At 45.8% G+C, this 19,630-nt stretch overlaps 1 pseudogene; it reads left to right on the top strand.

The window, feature by feature from the left end:
- Positions 1-14,882: 14,882 nt before the first annotated feature.
- LOC132349919 (G protein pathway suppressor 2-like) lies at positions 14,883-15,860 on the top strand (annotated as a pseudogene).
- The last annotated feature ends 3,770 nt before the right edge of the window (positions 15,861-19,630 follow it).

The raw sequence follows: 19,630 nt of genomic DNA, 5'->3' as shown, positions 1-19,630 counted from the left end.
AGGTCTGATGGAGGAAGAGGAGCCCAGAAAAGACCACATCCTCCTGGGGAGAGCAGTGAGCCCAGAGCCAGGGCTGGGGCCCAAAGACCAGGACTCTGACTAATTCACCATGTGATGCGGGGCCAGTTCCTTCCCTCGTGAAGTTTATCTGTGCACCAAAGAATCTGCATGTACGAAAATGTTCTAAAATGAAAATGAGAAAGGGAACAAGGATGGGAAGAAGGAAGAAAGGATTGGTTCAGACAGGATGGTCCACGCAGCCATCACACCCCTCCCTCTGCCCTGTGCCCTGTGCCCTGTGATCAGGATACAAAGGTGTGTCCTCATACTCCAAACCGACTGTGCACACTCAATACTTGTGCATATGCTGTTCCTGCTAAGGTAAATGTTCTCTCCTCTCTTCTCTGCCTGGAAAATTTATAATCTGTTTTCCAGTTCTCAGATCATGTCACCTCCTCCACGAAGCCTTCCCTGACTCCTCTCCCGCTTCTACCCACTCTCAAACACAGGCAGTCATACCTCTGAGTTTTTACAGCATTGTATGTACCCCAAGGACAGCATTTGTCACATTGTGTTTTTATTGTAGTAGTACTAGTTCTAGTAATATAAAGCTTTTATTTAAGGAACTCTTTTTTTTTTTTTGGCCAGACAGTGTTACAGTCTTTTTATAAGTTGTAACATTTTAAATTTCATCCCTATGCCATAAATTAGGTATTATTTTCCCGACTTTAAAAATAAAGAAACTAAGACCCACCCCATGAGGTCAGGAATCTTCCCATGTGTATCCTTGGGCAAGGGACAGTGCCTGTATCTGGAGGAGGGTCTGATACAGTTATACTTCCAGACTACTCATTCTGAACAAAGAAGTAATAACAGGCAATGACTGAAATAATAAATGAATGTCACCAGTGAGTGAAGGGGGCTTACATGTGACACGTGGCTTTAAACAAGTATTTTATTTTGCTGCAACCATCCTAGAACACCCCAACTCAGGGACAAAAGCCGGCCGTAAGGACCACATAATTTAACCGCAGGGACATGAAGGCCCGGGCAGGCAAGGGGCTGGCCCAGGTCACAGAGCTGCCTTTGGCACCTGCTCAGTAGTATTTCTCAACTTCTGGTGGGTAACACTTTCCAAACCACTCCTTCCCAGAGCTCTGCACTGGCGACTGGCCTGTTTTCCTTCCCTGCAGCAGAAGCTTTTCTGTGCCTGTCCTTAGACAGAAGGAGCACCAACCCTCTGTATTTCTTAGTTGCGTTCTCCCGATTAAGCAAAGAAGCCAACCGAAGACTCCACAAGTCAAACTCATTGCATCTTGGCAGGCTCTGTTCCTGCCAGCTTTAGCCTGGAGTCAGGTTTTACAGGTCACTTAGCCCCACATCCAGGGCTTATGATGGAAACCCTGACAAAGCCTCACAGATAAGGCTGCAGAGGACCCAGGAGACCAGAAAACCTAGTAATTTTCCAGTGTCTAAACCCAGCTTCCATTCCGAGGGCTCCTCGCCAGCCGAGACTCTGAAGTGTCAGCCAGGAGGGCCCTGGCAGAGAGCTGTTTGTTTCCACTCCAATGCACTCCGGAAATTCAGTGTGATACCTTGCTGGGATTTTTAATGACAAGTTTCTCCTTCAGCATCACCTGCTATGCAATTAGTTTTCCTTTCTTTGGACTGCCCAATCATTTGTTCATTTGTGCATTCATTCATCAAATTTAAACTCTATTCGAGTTGCCGTATGATCCAACAATCCCACTCCTGGGCATATGTCCAAGAAAACTCTAATTCAGAAAGATACACGCACCCCTGTGTTCACAGCAGCACTATTCACAATAGCCAAGACATGGAAACAACCTAAATGTCCATCGACAGATGAATGGATAAAGAAGATGTGGTGTTTGTATATACATACACAATGGAATATGACTCAGCCATAAAAAAGAACGAAATAATGCCATCTGCAGTAACATGGATGGGCCTAGAGATTGTCATACTAAGTGAAGTAAGTCAGACAGAGAAAGACAAATACCATATGATACCACTTATATCTCAATTGAAGACAATTTGGACTCGAAAATATGACACAAGTGGATTTATCCACGAAACAGACTCGCAGACAGAGAGAACAGACTTGTAGCTGCTGGGGTGAGGGAGGAGAGGGGTGGATTGGGAGTTTGGGGCTGGCAGATGCAAACTATTACATATAGACTGGATAAACAGCAAGGTCCTTGTACTGTATAGCACAGGGAACTACATTCAATCTCCTGAGATAAACCATAATGGAAAAAGAATGTCTATATGTATAACTGAATCACTTGGCTGTACAGCAGAAATTAACACAACATTGTAAATCAACTATAGTTGAATTAAAAAAAAAAAACCTGCAAAAAAATTTAAACTCTATTCCTTCAGGTACAGTTTGTGCACTGCACAACTCTAGGGGACTATGAGCTCATAGAGTACCTTCTGATAATTGTGGAATAGGAGAGTAAGAATAAAACAGAATGTGAAAATACCACATATTCAGTCTATTATAGAAGAAAGAACATTCAAAATAAGGTAGCTGGGTCATATAGCAATTCCCAAGCTCTTATAGCAATTTCCATTGTTTTTCTAACACAAAGAAATCAGAAATATCATTCCCTTGTTTAAAACAGGGTTTCTTGGGGCTTCCCTGGTGGCGCAGTGGTTAAGAATCCTCCTGCCAATGCAAGAGACACAGGTTCGAGCCCTGGTCCGGGAAGATCCCACATGCCGCGGAGCAACTAAGCCCGTGTGCCACAACTACTGAGCCTGCGCTCTAGAGCCCACGTGCCACAACTACTGAAGCCCACACACCTAGAGCCCGTGCTCCGCAACAAGAGAAGCCACCGCAATGAGAAGCCCACGTACCACAACGAAGAATAGCCCCCGCTCACTGCAACTAGAGAAAGCCCGTGTGCAGCAACGAAGACCCAATGCCAAAAATAAATAAATAAACTTATTAAAAAAAAAACAGGGTTTCTCAACCTTGGCACTATTGTTATTTTTAGCTGGATAACTCTGTTGTGGGAGAGTGTCCTGTACATGGTAGAATATTTAGTAGCATAACTGGCCTCTACCCACAAGATGCCAGTAGCAACTTCCTAGTCACCATCATGATAACCAAAACTGTCCCCAGATACTCCCAAATGTCCAGGATGGGGAGCGGGAGGGAAGGGGGCAAACTGTCTCCAATTGAGAGCCACTGGTTAAAAATAACCTCTTCGCTTCCCCATTTCCTGTCCATTCCCTTCTATGGCCCTCTAAATGAAGTCTAAGACATGCGGATTTTCATTCAAGACCCTCACGATGGGACCCTGCTTACCTGTGCAGACCCATCATTTGCCATTCCTCCACGCCACCCACCCCGCATTTCCCCCACAGGCAGACATTCATTATTCCCACCTCCCACCCTGCCTGCTTTACTCTCCTTGTCCCCCAGGGCTCAGCGTGGGTCCCCTAACTTGTGAACCCTATGCAGACCCTTCCTCTCCCCCACAAGCAGGTGAATTTGCCCCTCCATGGGATCCTCGGCACCAGGGCACCGTCCATCACGACACTTCGATTGGTGGCAATATCAGTTCTAATGAAATTACTGGTTTCTATGTCTGTGAATTACTTGGGGGCACTAACTGTGTATCCCCAGCACTTAGAAACGTTCTGACTCAGAGAGATTGATTTAGCAATTGCTCTATCAAATTCAAGTTCAATGAAGAATTAAAAAGTAAAATAAAGAAAACCCACACCCTCCACTAGCACACCCTGCAGAATTATTTGGAACTTTTGTCCAGAGAGGCAGGGCTCTCAACTCCATGGTCAGCTGACTAGTCGTCTGATACTGGACAAGTCAATTCATCTTTCTGGTTTGCCTCAATTTCCTTGTGTGTAAACAGTGTCTCTCACAATAGTTTAAGGCATAACTGAGTTACTACATGAAATCACTTAGTGAACTGCCATTAATTGTATGAAATTGAAAGGTTATTATTTCTATTTAATAATAAGATCCTTGAAGACATAAATGTTGAACTGAAATAAATATATTTGTAGGATCTCGCTTTCCTTTACGGAGGCTTGACCATATCCTAGATGTGAAGGCTATTTTATTTATTTGGGTTTTTTTTTTTTTCCTCCTGAAAAATAAGCCTTTTCATTTGATAATTCCTACCCTACCTGGACTCTTCATATTTCAATTCAGGAATGTTTTATTTCTTCCTGGGTGAGAGTTCAAAGAGTTCCTTTGATTTCTTTGAAGCAGGCCACATCCATAACTGGAGAACATTTTTCTAATAGACCTGCAGCCTGTAGAATCTTAAATTTTAAAAATTGTGCAGACTGATAATAATTAGAATAGAAAACTTTAGAAGAGAAACTGCTTCTAAAACGTATTCTTCATTTCAAAGACAAAAAAAAAAATTGCATTAGGTTTAAGGAAATGTAATTGAAAGAAATCTCTGAAGCATTTAGCACTATTATGGGTTGAATTGTGTCCCACACAAAGGTCCTAAACCCCTGTATCTGTGATTATGACCTTATTTGGAAATAGGGTCTTTGTAGATGTGACCATCTACATCTAGATGGTCACATCTACATACTACGTGTGACCATCTAGCATGATGAGGTCATACTATATTGGGATGGACCCTGATCTAATATGACTGGTGTCCTTATAAGAAGAAGAGAAGAGATACAGACATGGGGAGAAAGTCACATGAAGACGGAGGCAGAGATTGGTGTGATGCAGCTACAGGCCAAGGAACGTCAAGGATCTCTGGGAGCCACCAGAAGCTAGAGAGAGGCATGGAGTGGATTCTCCCTTGGAACCTCTGGAGGAACCAACCCAGCCAAAAGCTGGACTTCAGACTTCTAGCTTCCAGAACTATGAAAGAATAAACTTCTGTTGCTTTAAGCACCCCAGCTTGTGCTACTTTATTAGGGCAGCCCTAGGAACACAAGCACCCTAGCCGAAATCATGAAACCATTCCCTTCCATGAAGTCTTCCTTTACACCCAGTCTGAGCTGCTCTATCATAACATTAAGATACCCAAATAGAGAATAATGCCAGTTACTCTCCCCTCAGGAGCGTAAGTACTGAAAGGGTAGAGACTGCTTTTCATCCACCTTGTGTCTTCAGCACTGGCAACCATGCAAACACGGAGCAAACGCTCAGTCAGCATTGGATATTCTGAACTAAACGAGTCCTGATGAGATCCACAGAGCCCCAGGCAGAGGCAGGAGGGCAAGGAGAATAACCATTTTTCTGCACTTACAGGGAGACGACTGTCACAACGCATGTCCTGAAGGAGAGTTCTGAAACCTAGTCTAGAGCACAGAGCCAGGCAATGGGGCTGATGACGAGCAGGCCAGGAGCTAAAGGAGTAGGAATGGTGAGGACAGTGGGTTGGAATCTACTAGCCAGAAGTTGCTTTTGTTACTCTCATCTGGAGTGTACAGACGTGGGCACATCTGGGAGTAGAGTGCCAATTATTTAGTTTTTCGGTTGTTCAATATCCGATCCCCAGTCGTATTTGGGAGGAATTTCCCACAGTACATAGTATTGGTGGACACGAGGCCCTGCTTTTTATCCCCACACCTGAAGATGGGAGACGCTCCATCAGTACATGCCCTGGAAGCCAAAGCACATGCCAGTAACCTAGGCCACCTCTGAGGCTTGCTGCCATCGATGCAGAGTGGAAGGGATACTTAGGCTGATTCACAGAAGGCACCACTGGAGCCAGCTGTGCAGAGTCACAGTGAGAGGAAGGGATGTGGGCACAACTTCCATCTCCCCAGACTCAGGTCTCTGTGTGGAGGCCTTGCAACTAGAGCAGCACTGCTGGCCTCTTCTTCCATTCCTCACTTGGTTTTTCTCCAGGGGAGGAGAAAAAGTCACCACCTTCTACGATATGTAATTGGTAAGTCTAGGAAAAGGAATTCAACATGCTCAACGAGGCTCCATCCTCCTTCTCATTTTCTAAACCAGTTTGCCTAAAAGAATGCATAGTTTTTGCTTCTCTGTGCCTTATGTTTACTGCGGCAAGTTGTGGCCCTAGGATTAGGCCCATGGTGGTTCCACCGTGCCAATGACTGGGAGAGAGTCAAAATTCAGAGGTGAAATGTAAGCAAACCCACTTGGCCTCAGATCGAAAGCCACATTCCCCAATCACCTTTATCAATAATTAATTGTGATTGCTGTATCCATCTCTGAATGGGCTTTAAACTCAAAAGGGGAAGAAAAAGGTCATCTATTGGGCCCAGGGAACACAGAGTGAGTGATGCCAGAGGCTTATGGCATCATCAGTGATTGACAGGTGAAGTGCAATGTTGATTTTGAATAAAAAGAATTAAGTGATATCTCCAAAAATACCTGTTGTTCTAGACTTGCTCCGTACTGGAGGGAATCATTAACATCCAACACTTGGTATGCAGTGACCGACTTTTTTCTATAATGAGTATCAGGAAACACAAGAAGTTTGCTTTCACCTGGCAGAAAGAGCAGTATACTTGGTCTGTCTCAAGACAATATCAAAACCCCTCGTCTGTGCCGCAATTTAAGCCACAAACACCTTCACCATCTTTCCATCCAGGTGGCAAAATGTTAGTCCACTACATTTTCTTTATATGTAATTTCTACACAGTGGAATTCACCCTTTTCTTTTTCCACTACATTACTAGCATCATTTTATTAGGACCGGAAAATAGGAAATAGCAAGTACTGTAGATGTTTTGGCAAAGTACAGTAAGCCAGGGGATGAGAGAGAAATCCCACAAAAATGGGAGACTTTAATTCTGTGAGTTCCACGAGTACCAGTGGTTGAAGGCATGTCATGATAATCTCCCAAAAGTGAATGTTAAGCTTTTGTACCTTGCACTTCCTACCACTTAAAAAGAAGCACAATAATTTGTGGGCCTCTGAATTTTGGAGGCAACATACACTCCATTTGTGTTACCACTTTCACCCATCTGGGAGGTAAACTACCAGCTTTGAGTGGAATATGTAATAGGAGAAGCCTCTCTTCCTGGTCCAGACTGCAATGCAATCAGTTCTTAGACTTACCTGGGATGACTCAGCAGATCCAACAGGACTTAGTGTGTCTGTGCCAGATCGGAATGCTCTATGGCACTTACAGCAAGCCTCAGTACAAGACTCAGGGTAAAAAGCCTTGAAACCTAACGACAAATCCAGGCACAACTCAGCAAATAATTACACTCGTCTTCAAAAACATTGTGTGTATTGTTATTAGGCCCTATTGGAGACTAAATGACTGAAAATAGGACAGGAAATAAGCACTCAGACCTAGTTGAGCACTGTGAACAGGGTGTTATATAATCCACCGGCCATAAAGTGCATGGCCAGCAGCTTTCCATCATCAGATGAAAGTGGTGTATGTGGGACCGGGCACAATAGGTTCTTAAGGCACCAGTAAATGCCTCCACTCCCAGAAGGCACACTCCTGCCATAATTCGTCTCCTCCACAAGCCCATCCCTATAGCTCCATGGGAAGGTACCTCTGATTAGTGCCCTGACTCACAAGCACTGCAGTTTTTTATAGCTCCACCCAGGGACCGTAGAGAAGGGACATCTACCCAGGAAGCAAAACTCGAAGCAGTACCTTTCTTTGTCTGCTTTGCCACGGAAGGGAGGGATGGAGGGGGGTAGGGAGGGAGGAAGGGAGCAGGGAGAGGGAGCGAGGGAGGCAATGTTTTTTTTTAATTTTTACTGGAGTATAGTTGATTTACAATGTTGTGTTACTTTCTGCTGTACAGCACAGTGAATCAGTTATACACATACACATATCCACTGTTTTTTAGATTATTTTCCCATATAAGTCATTAGAGAGCATTGAGTGGAGTTCCCTGTGCTATACAGTAGGTTCTTATTAGTTATCTATTTTATATATAGTAGTGTGAGGCAATGGTTTTATGCCCATAGGATTCATTTATTTTAGGATGTGCGCTTTACCAGGAGCTGGTGTACTCACAGAATGGTGTCCTGGTCAGGTGAAGAATCGGTCACCACGCCAGCAGAGTAACACCTCACAAGGTGGGGCACCATCCTGTAAAAATGATAATACTCTCAACAAGTGAACAACTTATGGTAATGCTGCTGCCAGAATAAAGTGTCCAGGACCCAGGGACTGAAGAAGGCTGCGCTCCTCACACCGGCTCACAAACTTGCTTCCCGTTCCCACAGCTTTGGGCCTTACTGACTCAGTGATCTGGGGGGAAGTTATTCTTCAGGGAAGAACGCTTCCATAAGGGGACATGACAATGGTCACTCTGAACTGAATTTACCATGACCCTCTGTTCATTTCAGAGTCCTTATGCCACTGAGAATATAGACTGAAAAGAAGGACAGTCAACACACTGGCCAGGGTGATTGCCCCTGATTGTCACGGAGAAATATGATTGTAGTGATAGGAACACAGGAGCAGTAAGGGTGGAACTTGGGGACCCCCTGATTCTGCCATATCTAATAGCAAAATTTAGTAGAAAACTCTGCAGCCTGAAACCAAGGGCTCATATCCCTCAAAATTAAATCTTTGGGCCACCCACCAGGGTGACCAGGGAAGGGCTGGCTGAAGGCAAAAACCATTGGAATGAAATAGTAGAAAGAAAAAAAATAGAAAGCCACAAACGTCAGTTATGCAGAAACAAGGACCAGAGCCTCTATCTGTATTACTTTCCTTGCAGTGTCAGGTATTCATATATTTTACTGAAGTTTCCTCTTCTTTCCTCCCCATTTTCCCCACTATTGTATATGTGGGACACAGTAACAGTGGACTTTACAATTGAATCCATAGGTTTCAGAAAGAACTGGAAACACAGTCTGGATGCAATAACCAGTAAGGCTTTTGTTTTTGTTCCTTTGTGGAGAAGCTAAATACATTCTCAGTAATAAGAAGGACGTGTGTGTGTATGTGTTAGAAGCATATGTTTTGAGTGGAGGTTGGGCAGCCAAAGAGGTAGGACATAGGGGGACATGTGTTAATTCTTATTAACCACCCAGCAAAGGGTCTTCTTATGTGACAGGAAACCCCATGGGAAGAAGCAGCCCACACTCACAATGAAAGCCGCAGTGGTTGGGGGGAATCCTCCCTCTCTCCTGCTCGCAGCACCCAGCAAAGTTGCCTGGATGAATGAGGCTTAGGGTTCACTCGCAGTTGCTGTGCTGTCCAGCGTCGGTGGTGAGGGTACTGATGGATGGTGCAATCTGGCTGTCTTCCAAAAGATGAATGCTTGCCTTCTGCTATTTGTCTCCCTGACAATCAAAGAGTTCCTTGACTCCTGTCTATCTTCCAAGGCCAATCCTCTAGTGTCTACTGATTCTGGAGCCTCCAGCACCCTCTCATGAGGGTGCCAGAGTTCACTTTCATTGCTTACAACTGAGAACGCTTGCTGATAGGAGAGTGTTTCTGATTACAAGGCTGAGCTAGGTTCACTTAAAGGGTCTTGGATCAAACAGGTGACCACAAGAAACTTTTAATGGATATTATTAGTTGGCATTATGTTCTAGCACCACGAGGAGAGGTTTGTCCCTTCACACGCACACAAGATTTTGGTTGATCCTTGTGATCAGTTTAACCCTATGAAGTCTGGATTACTCTTATGTCCATTTTACAGATGAGAAAACTGTTGCACAGAGAAGTTAAGTAACTTTCTCAAGTCACACGCCTAAAACGTAGAGGATTGGAAGTCAGGCACAACTATATGAGTAAGAACACATGCTTCAGAGAAGACCTGACTCAGTGAAGGGTTCCATGATCTGCAACTCCTAGAATCTCATCGGACCTATACTTTCCTTCGTCTTGGGAGAACACCTTCCCACACAGCAGTTTTTATGGGAACCAGAGGATACTGACCAGCATCAAGGTTCAACTAGTTTGTCTTAACCAATAGAAGATCTGAGTCCTTTCATCCAACCAGGTCCAAACTCACTGTATTCCTGAACATGTGACCTGATGTATTATTTCCCACTTTTCACCCCAAGACATAAGAACTGCCTTCACCATCTAGGTTCTGTACCCCCAAAGCCATAGCATTCCATCCCACCACCCTCTGCCCAGCAACACCAGTGAGGTGACCTGTTTACAGCATTCCCAGGAGCCCACGGGGTGGGATAATCTGAGGGTGATGAGGAGACAGGCCAAAGGACCAGCTCCATTGGCCAAGGCAGGGACATGTGCAAGCCATTAGGCCTATCAGCAATGGTTCTCAGTTGCAAGCAATGAAGGTGGCAGTTGGCTGACCCCTGTTTTTAAGGAAGCCTACTGAGGGTTTAATGGCCCACAGTTCTCCGAGATCCTCAAGGCTTCCCTTACTCTTGGCTCCCCAAAAAAACTCCAAGGGAAGAACTTCAAAGTTCTTTTCTCATTATAAATCTCACAGCCCACTCATGTGAAACCACCAGATCTGTGACTCATTTGGAGGTTTGCAAGGCTTCTTGCCTTATTGGATGCTCCTGCCCCCCCAGTACCCCTCAGCGTTCTTGCTAAGTCAGCTTACTTGACCACGTAGCTGGTTTTATCCAAATCCTACTTATCCTTTGAGACTCTCCCTGAGACATCCCATCTCCAGGAAGCCTTCTTCAGGCTGGTTGGGTTACCAACAGTACTTTTGCCCTAACCTCTTCCAGAGCACGGGAACCTGCCTTGAGTGGCTATGATCTTCTAGGCCATTGCTTCCCAACCAGGGGTGATTCTGTCCCCCCAGGAGGCATTTGGCAATATCTGGAAACTATTGGTTGTTCCCCCAACTCTCCCCAGCTGGGGAAGAGTGCTACTGGCATCTAATGGGTAGAGGCCAAGGATGCAGCTAAACATTTACAGTGCACAGGACAATTCCCCACAGCAACTGTCTGACCCCAAATGGCAATAGTAGGTGTGGCTTCTTGGGCAAGCAATATGTGCCATCAGTAGGGCTCAGCTCTCAGAAGGGCCCGCACTCGGCTTAATACTCTGCCATTGCCATGTTGAAATTCTTGGTAAATTTTGAACCTAGGGGCTCTGTATTTTCATTTTGCACTAGGTTAGACAAGCTATGCAGCCAGTCATAGTCAATTTGTAGATGTTGAGAAACCCTGTTCTAGGCTCTGAATAGGAATGTGGGAATGAAGATGCCGTTCCTTCCCGCAAGGAAGGTGGGGGAGGGGACTGTGTGCTTCCTTGTCCTTGTGCCATGGTGGGGAAGCCTGAGGAGGGACCACCTGACCAGCTTGAAGGGTCAGGGAAGGCAAAGTCTCACCTCGGCTAATTTCTAAGGGATGAGGAGGAGATAACCACCTGGAAAGTAGAAGACGGAAAGCGTCCAAATAAGGAAACAGCATGTTCACAGGTGCCAGGCTCTGGGAAGACAGGGCTGTGTGTCAGGGACTCTAGGCAGCCCTGTGGGTCCAGGCTATGGGCTGTGATGAGGCAGAGAGGTTAAGAGATGAGGCTGGAACGCTAGCAAGAGCCGGGTCCCAATCAGGAGCTCTTGAAGGATTTTAAGTAAGGTAGGAACATGATTAGACTTAATTCTAGAAAGACAGTCACAGGTGGTGTGGCAAACAGATTGGAGGGACAAGACATTGAGCAAGGGGACTAGTTACGGGGTGGTGACTGCAAAAGAGCTGAGAAACGATATGAGGGGAATGAAGTTGGGCAGGAGCGATAACATAGGGAGGGAGAGAGAGAGACTGAGAGATAATGAGGTCGAACAGGCTTTGATGATTACTGCATGGATACCAATGTAAGATGCTTACGTTTATTATCTTTTTATTAATTCTTTTCATCCCAGCAACAGACTTTGAGGGTCACAACCTTTTTTTATCATTTTACACTTGAGGAATTTAAGGCTAAAGAGATTAAAATAACTTGTCCAAGGTCACAAAACTGGTCAGTGTCAGAGCCAACATTTGAAGATAGACATACCTGATGCCCAAGTCATTGTCTTTCCAAAGAGCCACATAGCCCCCTCTCCAGTGTACTGAGGATCCACCAGGGTGACTAAGAACAAGTCCAAACTGGGCCCAGGACAGGTGCTCTCCTTACCTCATGGTACCAACTCTGTTCCTCAAGCCACATGGTCCACTCTCAGGGTTATATACCGAATTCTTCACTTCCTTGGGTCAAGCTGATTTCTTGGCACATTAGTAGATAATTAATAATGGCTAAAGAAGAAGAAAAATTACAGCAGAAATGTGAAAGAGTAAAAAAAATCTTTCAGTTGACACCACCAAGAATCAGAGAAATACAAATTAAAATAATAAGATTTTTATTCTCATTATTATTCTCATTTCTGCCTATCAAATTGACTGGCGGTGGGTAACTCGGTACACTCTTTCTGAAAAATGGTTTGACATTATGCATCGTTTTTAAAAAGTCATACCCTCTGCTGAGTACTCAATTATTTCCTTAAGATGAGAACCTGAGTAAAGATGTATGGACAAAGATATTCATCTCAGCCTTTTTTACAATGTCAGCAAAAAAGAGGTAGGGGCAATTTTCCAAAAACAGGTGAATGACTAACGATATAAATTCAGAATATTAATTCTACAGAATTTTTAATGACATTAGAAAGATACCACAATACAACACTAAGTGCAAAAAGAATTTAATAAATACAATTGTATATACAGTAAACTCCTCATCTTGTGTACAGAGTTCCCAGCTAGAGCTTAAGCAATATTGTACCCCTGGGATTGAGGCACGTCTGGAAATGGCAGGTGGAAAGATGGGATGAGTCCAGAGGAATTGTCCCGGGAGAGTAGTCAGCATCAGGAGGGAAGGGCTGGGCAGACATGTTTAACCAAGACACAAAGCCTCATACATAGGCCGGCGTGGGGGCTGTTCTGGGGAAGGCAGGGTGTCTGTCACGCAGTTCCTGGGGAACTCAGAATATATCTGAGCTAAGAGAGAAGAGGTTCTGCTGTTTAGCTTATGTGACTGTGTAGCAAACTACCCCGAAATTTAGTGGCTTAAAACAGCAATTTATCATTTTCCTTCATGGTTCCTTGAGCTAACTGGGCAGTTCTCCCTCAGGGCCTCCTATGTGGTTGTGGTCAAATAGTGGGTTTAGCTAGAGTCACCTGAAGGCTGGGCTCCTTGGAAATCCAAGATGGCGCACTCACATGCCTGGCAGTTGGTGCAGACTGTGCCCTCAGACGGGGCTGTCAACTGGAGCACCTACATGTGGACCCTCTATATGGCTTCTCATCATATGGTGGTGGGTTCTGGGAGGAAGTAACCCAAGAATGAGCATTCCAAGAGACTCAGGTAGTGTCAAGCCTTGTTATCACCTAGTCCCAGAAGTCCCAGAACATGCTTTTGGACGCATCCTGTTGGTAGTAAGTCACGAGGACCAGACCAGATTCAAAGCATTGAGGACTAGATTTCACTTCTTGATGTGAGGAGCAGCAGGTGCTTGCAGGGAGGGAAGGAGTTGATGGTGGGCATCTTTCAAGCCTATTTATCACAACTGTTTTCAATAAAAAGCTCTGTCAGACATTGCTACGTAGGACCTAAAGCAGAGTTGTTTGCACCCCCAAAGTATAAGCCAAAAGGGTCAGAGACTCCCACCTCTATAGGGATCTCAGCTTAGCTTTTGTTTCCTACAGGCTCCGGAGAGCTCAGCTGTGCTCTGTACCTGGAGGATGGCTCCAGGACACCAGGAGGGGCCAAAGTACATGGCAGCTATAAGACTCATAACAGTGCCCATTAGAAAAGGCTTTGAAGGTGGGCCCTGGCAGCAAAAGTGAGGCAGAGTCAGAGGCCTGGAGACCTCCAGAGTGAATATCTTTGTAAGGACCACAATTCTGAAAGTAAAGAAAACAGAGGGGTAGTTCCTGAGTTCATATGAGAAATTCCTTAGAACTTCCCAGAAATAATTCAAGAGACCTTTGCAAAAGAGGGTTTGGGGGAGCCAGTAAAATACAAGTTATGACTACTAATACCATCCCATTTTTTTCATGCCAGCTTGATGTAAAGCAGGTTGTATGACTTAAACACACGAACATTTATGTTTCTATGCACGTACACGTAAATGTACACGTACAAAGAAAAAAAAAATGCATTGGAAGAAGTTACACCAAAATGTTAAGTGTCTCTGCAATCTCTTACATCAGATCTCTTTGATATCAGGACATTGTTTTTAACTCCCTTCTTTGTATATTTTTCTGTATGTTCCCAATTTTCTAGGATGAACCTATTGCTTATATAACTAGAAATAAGTACACATTTCTTAAGAAAAGCATACATTAATGATGGTGCTTGCTCAAGTCAGGTAATGAGGAGAGGAGGTCTACCCCACTCAGGCCCTGGCTCTGACACAACAAACATGGCAGTCAACAACATCTACAACAGATTTGGCCTTCAGAACAACCCAGGGAACAATGAGCAGAGCAGGTCAGGAGCCACTGGGTAAGGACGTCCAGACTGATCCCAGGTGGACCCCCACCAGCTTGTCATACCCCCAGATTATCCTATCCAGGCCCCCAGAAGTTGTGCTTGGCTTACATGCCCACCCATAAGCATTTCACTCCCATGCACATCAGGGGCATTTCATCACACTCACCTCCTTCAACCCAGTCCCCGTGAGTCCTCTTTATTTATCCCCAAGACATCTTCCCTAACCTCCTGGAAGTCTGAGAGCATCACTTCTGCTTCCGACTCAAGGGTAAGTTTCTCACCTTCCTGTAATTCTCTCTGCTGGAATGTCCTGTCCTCCACTCATTCTGATCAGTTTCCCATACCTCTGGGGAGTGGGGCAAAAAAAGAAAACCACAGAGAGGCTGCAGAGGAAGCAAAAACAAGGTGGGCCCATCCTAAGTCTGGTGATCAGTGACCAAGCCGGGTGCCCACTGCCCAAACATGCCAGGCAGCACCCTGCCCGTGCTCCTGGAGCACCCCAAGCTTTCCAATGTCATGGCCAGGGCATTGCACCAGCCCATAATCACAGGGCAGGGGCACAACCAGCAAGAGGAAGAAGAGGTAGACAAGATGATGCAACAGAAGATAAAGGAAGAACAGGAGAGAAGGGAGAAGAAGGAGATGGAAGAGAGAATGTCATGGGAAGAGACCAAGGAACAAATCTTGACATTTCAGGAGAAGCTTTTGGCCCTACAGGAAGAAAAGCACTGCTTTTCCTGCAGCTCAAGAACGTTCTACATGAAGAAGAAAAAAAAAGGCAAAAGGAGCAGAATGACCTGACCACTCTGACATCAGCTGTGCACCAGCAGAGCCGGACTGTCACCCAGGAGCTCACACCCTCAGCAAGTGGGGGACAGCTGGAGGACACAATCACCCAGGCATCCTCATGACAGCTGGCAGAGCCAAACTGATGTTTGGACCCCAGATGCTTATGACCCAGCACTACATGGGCTCAGTTGCTGCTTCCAAAGGGACCCCAGAGCATGGACAATTCCAAGGCAACCCAGGTGGTGCTTATGGGACCGCTCAGCCTCCACCTCACCATGGACCCGAGCAGCTAACCTGTAGTCCTACTCAGCAGCTCAGAGCACGATGTTGAGCCTTTCCTGCAGTGCAATACCTATCTCAGCCACAGTCACAGCCCTGCGCCATGCACGGCCACTTTCAGCCCACCCAGACGGGGTTCCCCCAGCCTGGTGGTGCCCTGTCCTTGCAAAAGCAGATGGGAGATGCTAACAGCAGACTGCTTCTCTGACTCACCCTCCCCATGCCCCACACATCCCCAAGCTCCGCATCCAGCCCTGGACTCCCTGCCCCTCCCCGCAGATCCTTGTGTGGATGCAACAGCCCGAAAAGTTGGGCTTTTCAGCTACCAGCCAACCCTGCCCTTGGCTCACCACTATCTAGCACAGCCAGGACCCAAGATTCTACCACAAGTGACCATCAGATTATATCTTCAACCCTCACCGCTCACCATGGAGGAGGGTCCCCAGTGTGTCCGAGTCCCAGGCCAATAAAGTCTACTGTCACTTGAAAAAAAAGGGGGGGCCTCACCTTCTGTAGAAAGCCTCCCCAGACACCCTAGCCCTCCTGTCTCAAAAACCATCCATGCCCAAACTGGTTCCTACGTGCACTCCCTCCCTCACCGCACTGTCCTCACCACATTGCTATGGTTTCTCATCCATTTTCCAAAGCCATGCCGGGGTTCCCTGGGGGTGAGGACCTTGCCTGATTCATCCCCAGGACCCCAGCACCAGGTCAGCATGCCCACTTCCTTCCACACACCTGTTACACCTGCCTCTAGAAGCCGAGGTGTCTAGAGTTAGGCTTACAGTTATAAGGTACGCCTATTGGTAGGGAAGGAGTTGTGGGCTGTCTGGAAAAAAAGCAAATTATTAAGAAGTAACAACGAATTACACACTGTCTGAAAAATGGCAGTTGGAAGAGATCCTCCTAAGTTTCTTCCAAAAATGTCCTCAGAGGGGCAGAAGTTTGCTCACAGCTTTATACGCCTTAAGTCATTTAATTAACAACCCAATCAAGTGAGGAAATAGGGACTCAGAGAAGGGAAGCAGTTGACCTGATTGCATATCATGTAAATGCAGAGCTAGGACTATCTGGCTTGAAGCCCATGCCTTACCCTCCAGACCACAGGAGGATGGAAAGTTGGCCCTGGGGGAGATCTGTGGGCTTAGATAAAGTTAGAGTCACCTTTCCTCAGGGAAAGAGGGAGAAAGAAGGCATTTCTCTGCCTAAAGTGTCTCAGTTGGTGTGTCTGCTTCTTCATGCTTTCCATCATTGCCTGTTATGGGCTGAATTGTGTCCTCCCAAAATGCGTATGTTGAAGCCCTAACCCTCAATATGACTCTTTTGGGAGATAGAGCATTGAAGGAGGAAATTAAGGTTAAATAAGGCTATAAGGGTGGGGCCCTAACCCGATTAGACTGGTGTCCTTATAAGAGGAAGAGACACCAGGAGGGCATGCAACAGAGAAAAGACCACGTGAGGACACAGCAAAAAGGCAGCCATCTGCAAGCCAAGGACAGAGGCCTCAGGAGAAACCAAAACAATTGATACCTTGAATGATACCTTGTTCTTAGATTTCCAGTCTCCCAAACTGTGACAAGTAAATTTCTGTGCTTTAAACCATCCAGTCTGTGACATTCTGTTATGGCTGCCCTAGCAGACTAAGGCATGGCCCAAAGAGGAAAAAGGACACATGTTTGCATCTCTCTTTGGCCTTGATTACCCCTAAGGAGCCGGGTGGCAGGAAGATCAGAATTGGAGTTGGGGGGGTATGGTGGAAAACCTCTAGAAAAAGGGGCCGTACTTCTACCAGCTGGGGTAACCCTGGGAACATTCCTTTACCACAGAGGCCGGGACCATCAGTATGTGTGAGACACCTGCACGGACCACTCATCGGGCTGGAGAAATGGCTCACAGGGAGTAGGAGGGCTTTGGCTTAAGCTGGCCACAGACTCTCAGCCAGTCTGATTGCAGTAAGAGGAAAAGAACAAAACTCGAGTGACCACTAGCAGCCACGCACAACAGCCCTACTGAGAGAACTGTATCCATCAGGGAAGCCAAGTTCACCACAGATGGTCCAGAAAAGAACAAAAAAGACTTTAGTAAAAGGACTGTTGAAGAGGCAGAGGCAGAGATAGGGGCAGAGATAAGGGAAAAGATGAGAATCCTGAGCCACCAGACACTGGCAACAGCAGAGAGCTGTTAGCACCACAAGGGCTAGGGGGACAGAGACAGTGTTAGTGAAGCTATGAAAACCAGCTCCCACGCAGGACGTCAACCACAAAATACTGCCAGGAATATGGTGCTGAGGCAGCAAAGAAATACCCCAGGCCTCTCTCTTCCTATTGCTCTACCTCCTGCCAGGGCCTCCCATGAGCCAAGCCTGTCATCAAGGGAGCCCAGGTAATGCAGTCCATAAGGGTCAGCCTTATCCCAGAGCAAGGCAAAGAGAACCAAAAATGGATCTCGGGGCTTCCCTGGTGGTGCAGTGGTTGAAAATCCGCCTGCCAATGCAGGGGACACAGGTTTGATCCCTGGTCCAGGAAGATCCCACATGCCACAGAGCGGCTAAGCCCATGCGCCACAACTACTGAGCCTGCGCTCTAGAGCCCGCGAGCCACAACTGCTGAGCCCACGTGCCGCAACTACTGAAGCCCACATGCCTAGAGCCCGTGCTCTGTGACAGGAGAGACCACCGCAGTGAGAAGCCCACGCACCACAACGAAGAGTAGCCCCCGCTCACCGCAACTAGAGAAAGCCCGCATGCAGCAGCGAGGACCCAACGCAGCCAAAAATAAATAAATAAATTTATAAAAAAAAATGGATCTGGGAGCAAATAGAAAATACCATTGTTATCCCAGGTTTTCAAATAAGGAAAGTGAGCCTGGGAAATTAGGTATTTGCTCAACCTCTTCCAAACACCATACTGTACTTCCTGGAACTCATCTGGATGGAGCAAGTCTGTTTATTGTAATGGGCAAGTAAACAGCCTGGTAAACACCAGGAGGCAAGTATTACACATTATGACAGCACATGGCTGGGAACCCAAACAGTGGCTAGGGGAGGAGGAGATGTCAGACAGGCTTTTCAGAAAAAGTGACTCCTGAGAAGAGTCTTTTTTTCTTTTGGAAGACAGGTAGAATTTTTTTTCCTTTTTTTTTTTTAATACAATGTTTAAAGGTTTCACTCTACTGACAGTTATTACAAAATATTGGCTATTTTCCCCGTGTTGTACAATACATTCTTGAGCCTATCTTACACCCAATAGTTTGTACCACCCTCTCCCACCCTATAATACCCTCCCCCTTCCCCTTCCCCACTGGTAACCACTAGTTTGTCCTCCATATCGGTGAGTCTACTTCTTTTTTTGTTATATTCATTAGTTTGTTGTATTTTTTAGAGTCCACAAATAAGTGATATCATATAGTATTTGTCTTTCTCAGTCTAATTTATTTCACCTAGCATAATGCCCTCCAAGTCCATCCATGTTGCTGCAAATGGCAAAATTTTGTTCTTTTTCATGGCCTTTCACAAGCATCTTACCCTACAGCACCACCACCTTCTCTGAATCTCCATAGTCCCTGATTTTGAACTGTACAACACAGTATTTAATTTTTTAAAATAGTATTATTCTTAAGGTTCTTCTGTGTAATATTTTTTCTCTCTAGTTTTCTAATTCTCATATATTACCCCTGACAAACAGCACCCAGTAAGTCTTTAGAAGACCTTTGTTGATTGGTTAACTCTTGGTTGTTTAGAGTCTTTTCTCTGTGCTGAGTAAAATATGTTCTCTCGCTCAGCCCATGGTGAATGATAGGGTCTTACCAGAGCATTTCAAAATGTCCCCTGCAGGTCCAGGGCCCTGGAGGCCAGGCTGGGGACATGACCTTGGCTGAGTCCTTCTCTATCCCCCATTCAGCACTGCCCCCTGTCTTTTCTTCACTTCCTGAGACAGGGACACAGATGGCCTGTCACCTCACCAGGCTGACACATGGTAGACACCATCAACAGGAGCCAGTATTATTTTTATTAGCAAAGCTATACTTGTAGATCCGCAAGACATCTACCAATCTATCCCAGAGCATTTCTTGATTTTATCATTTCTAATCACCATGATGGATGTGTGTTAAAGCTGTAGATTCTTCTTCCTCTGAAGATTTGCAAAAGTAGAAGAGTGTTCTCTG

The sequence above is a fragment of the Balaenoptera ricei genome, chromosome 1 (assembly GCF_028023285.1).
Source record: "Balaenoptera ricei isolate mBalRic1 chromosome 1, mBalRic1.hap2, whole genome shotgun sequence".
NCBI classification, from domain to species: domain Eukaryota; kingdom Metazoa; phylum Chordata; class Mammalia; order Artiodactyla; family Balaenopteridae; genus Balaenoptera; species Balaenoptera ricei.
The sequence above is the reverse complement of the archived record's forward strand: the minus strand, read 5'-3'. Positions and strand labels throughout refer to the sequence as shown.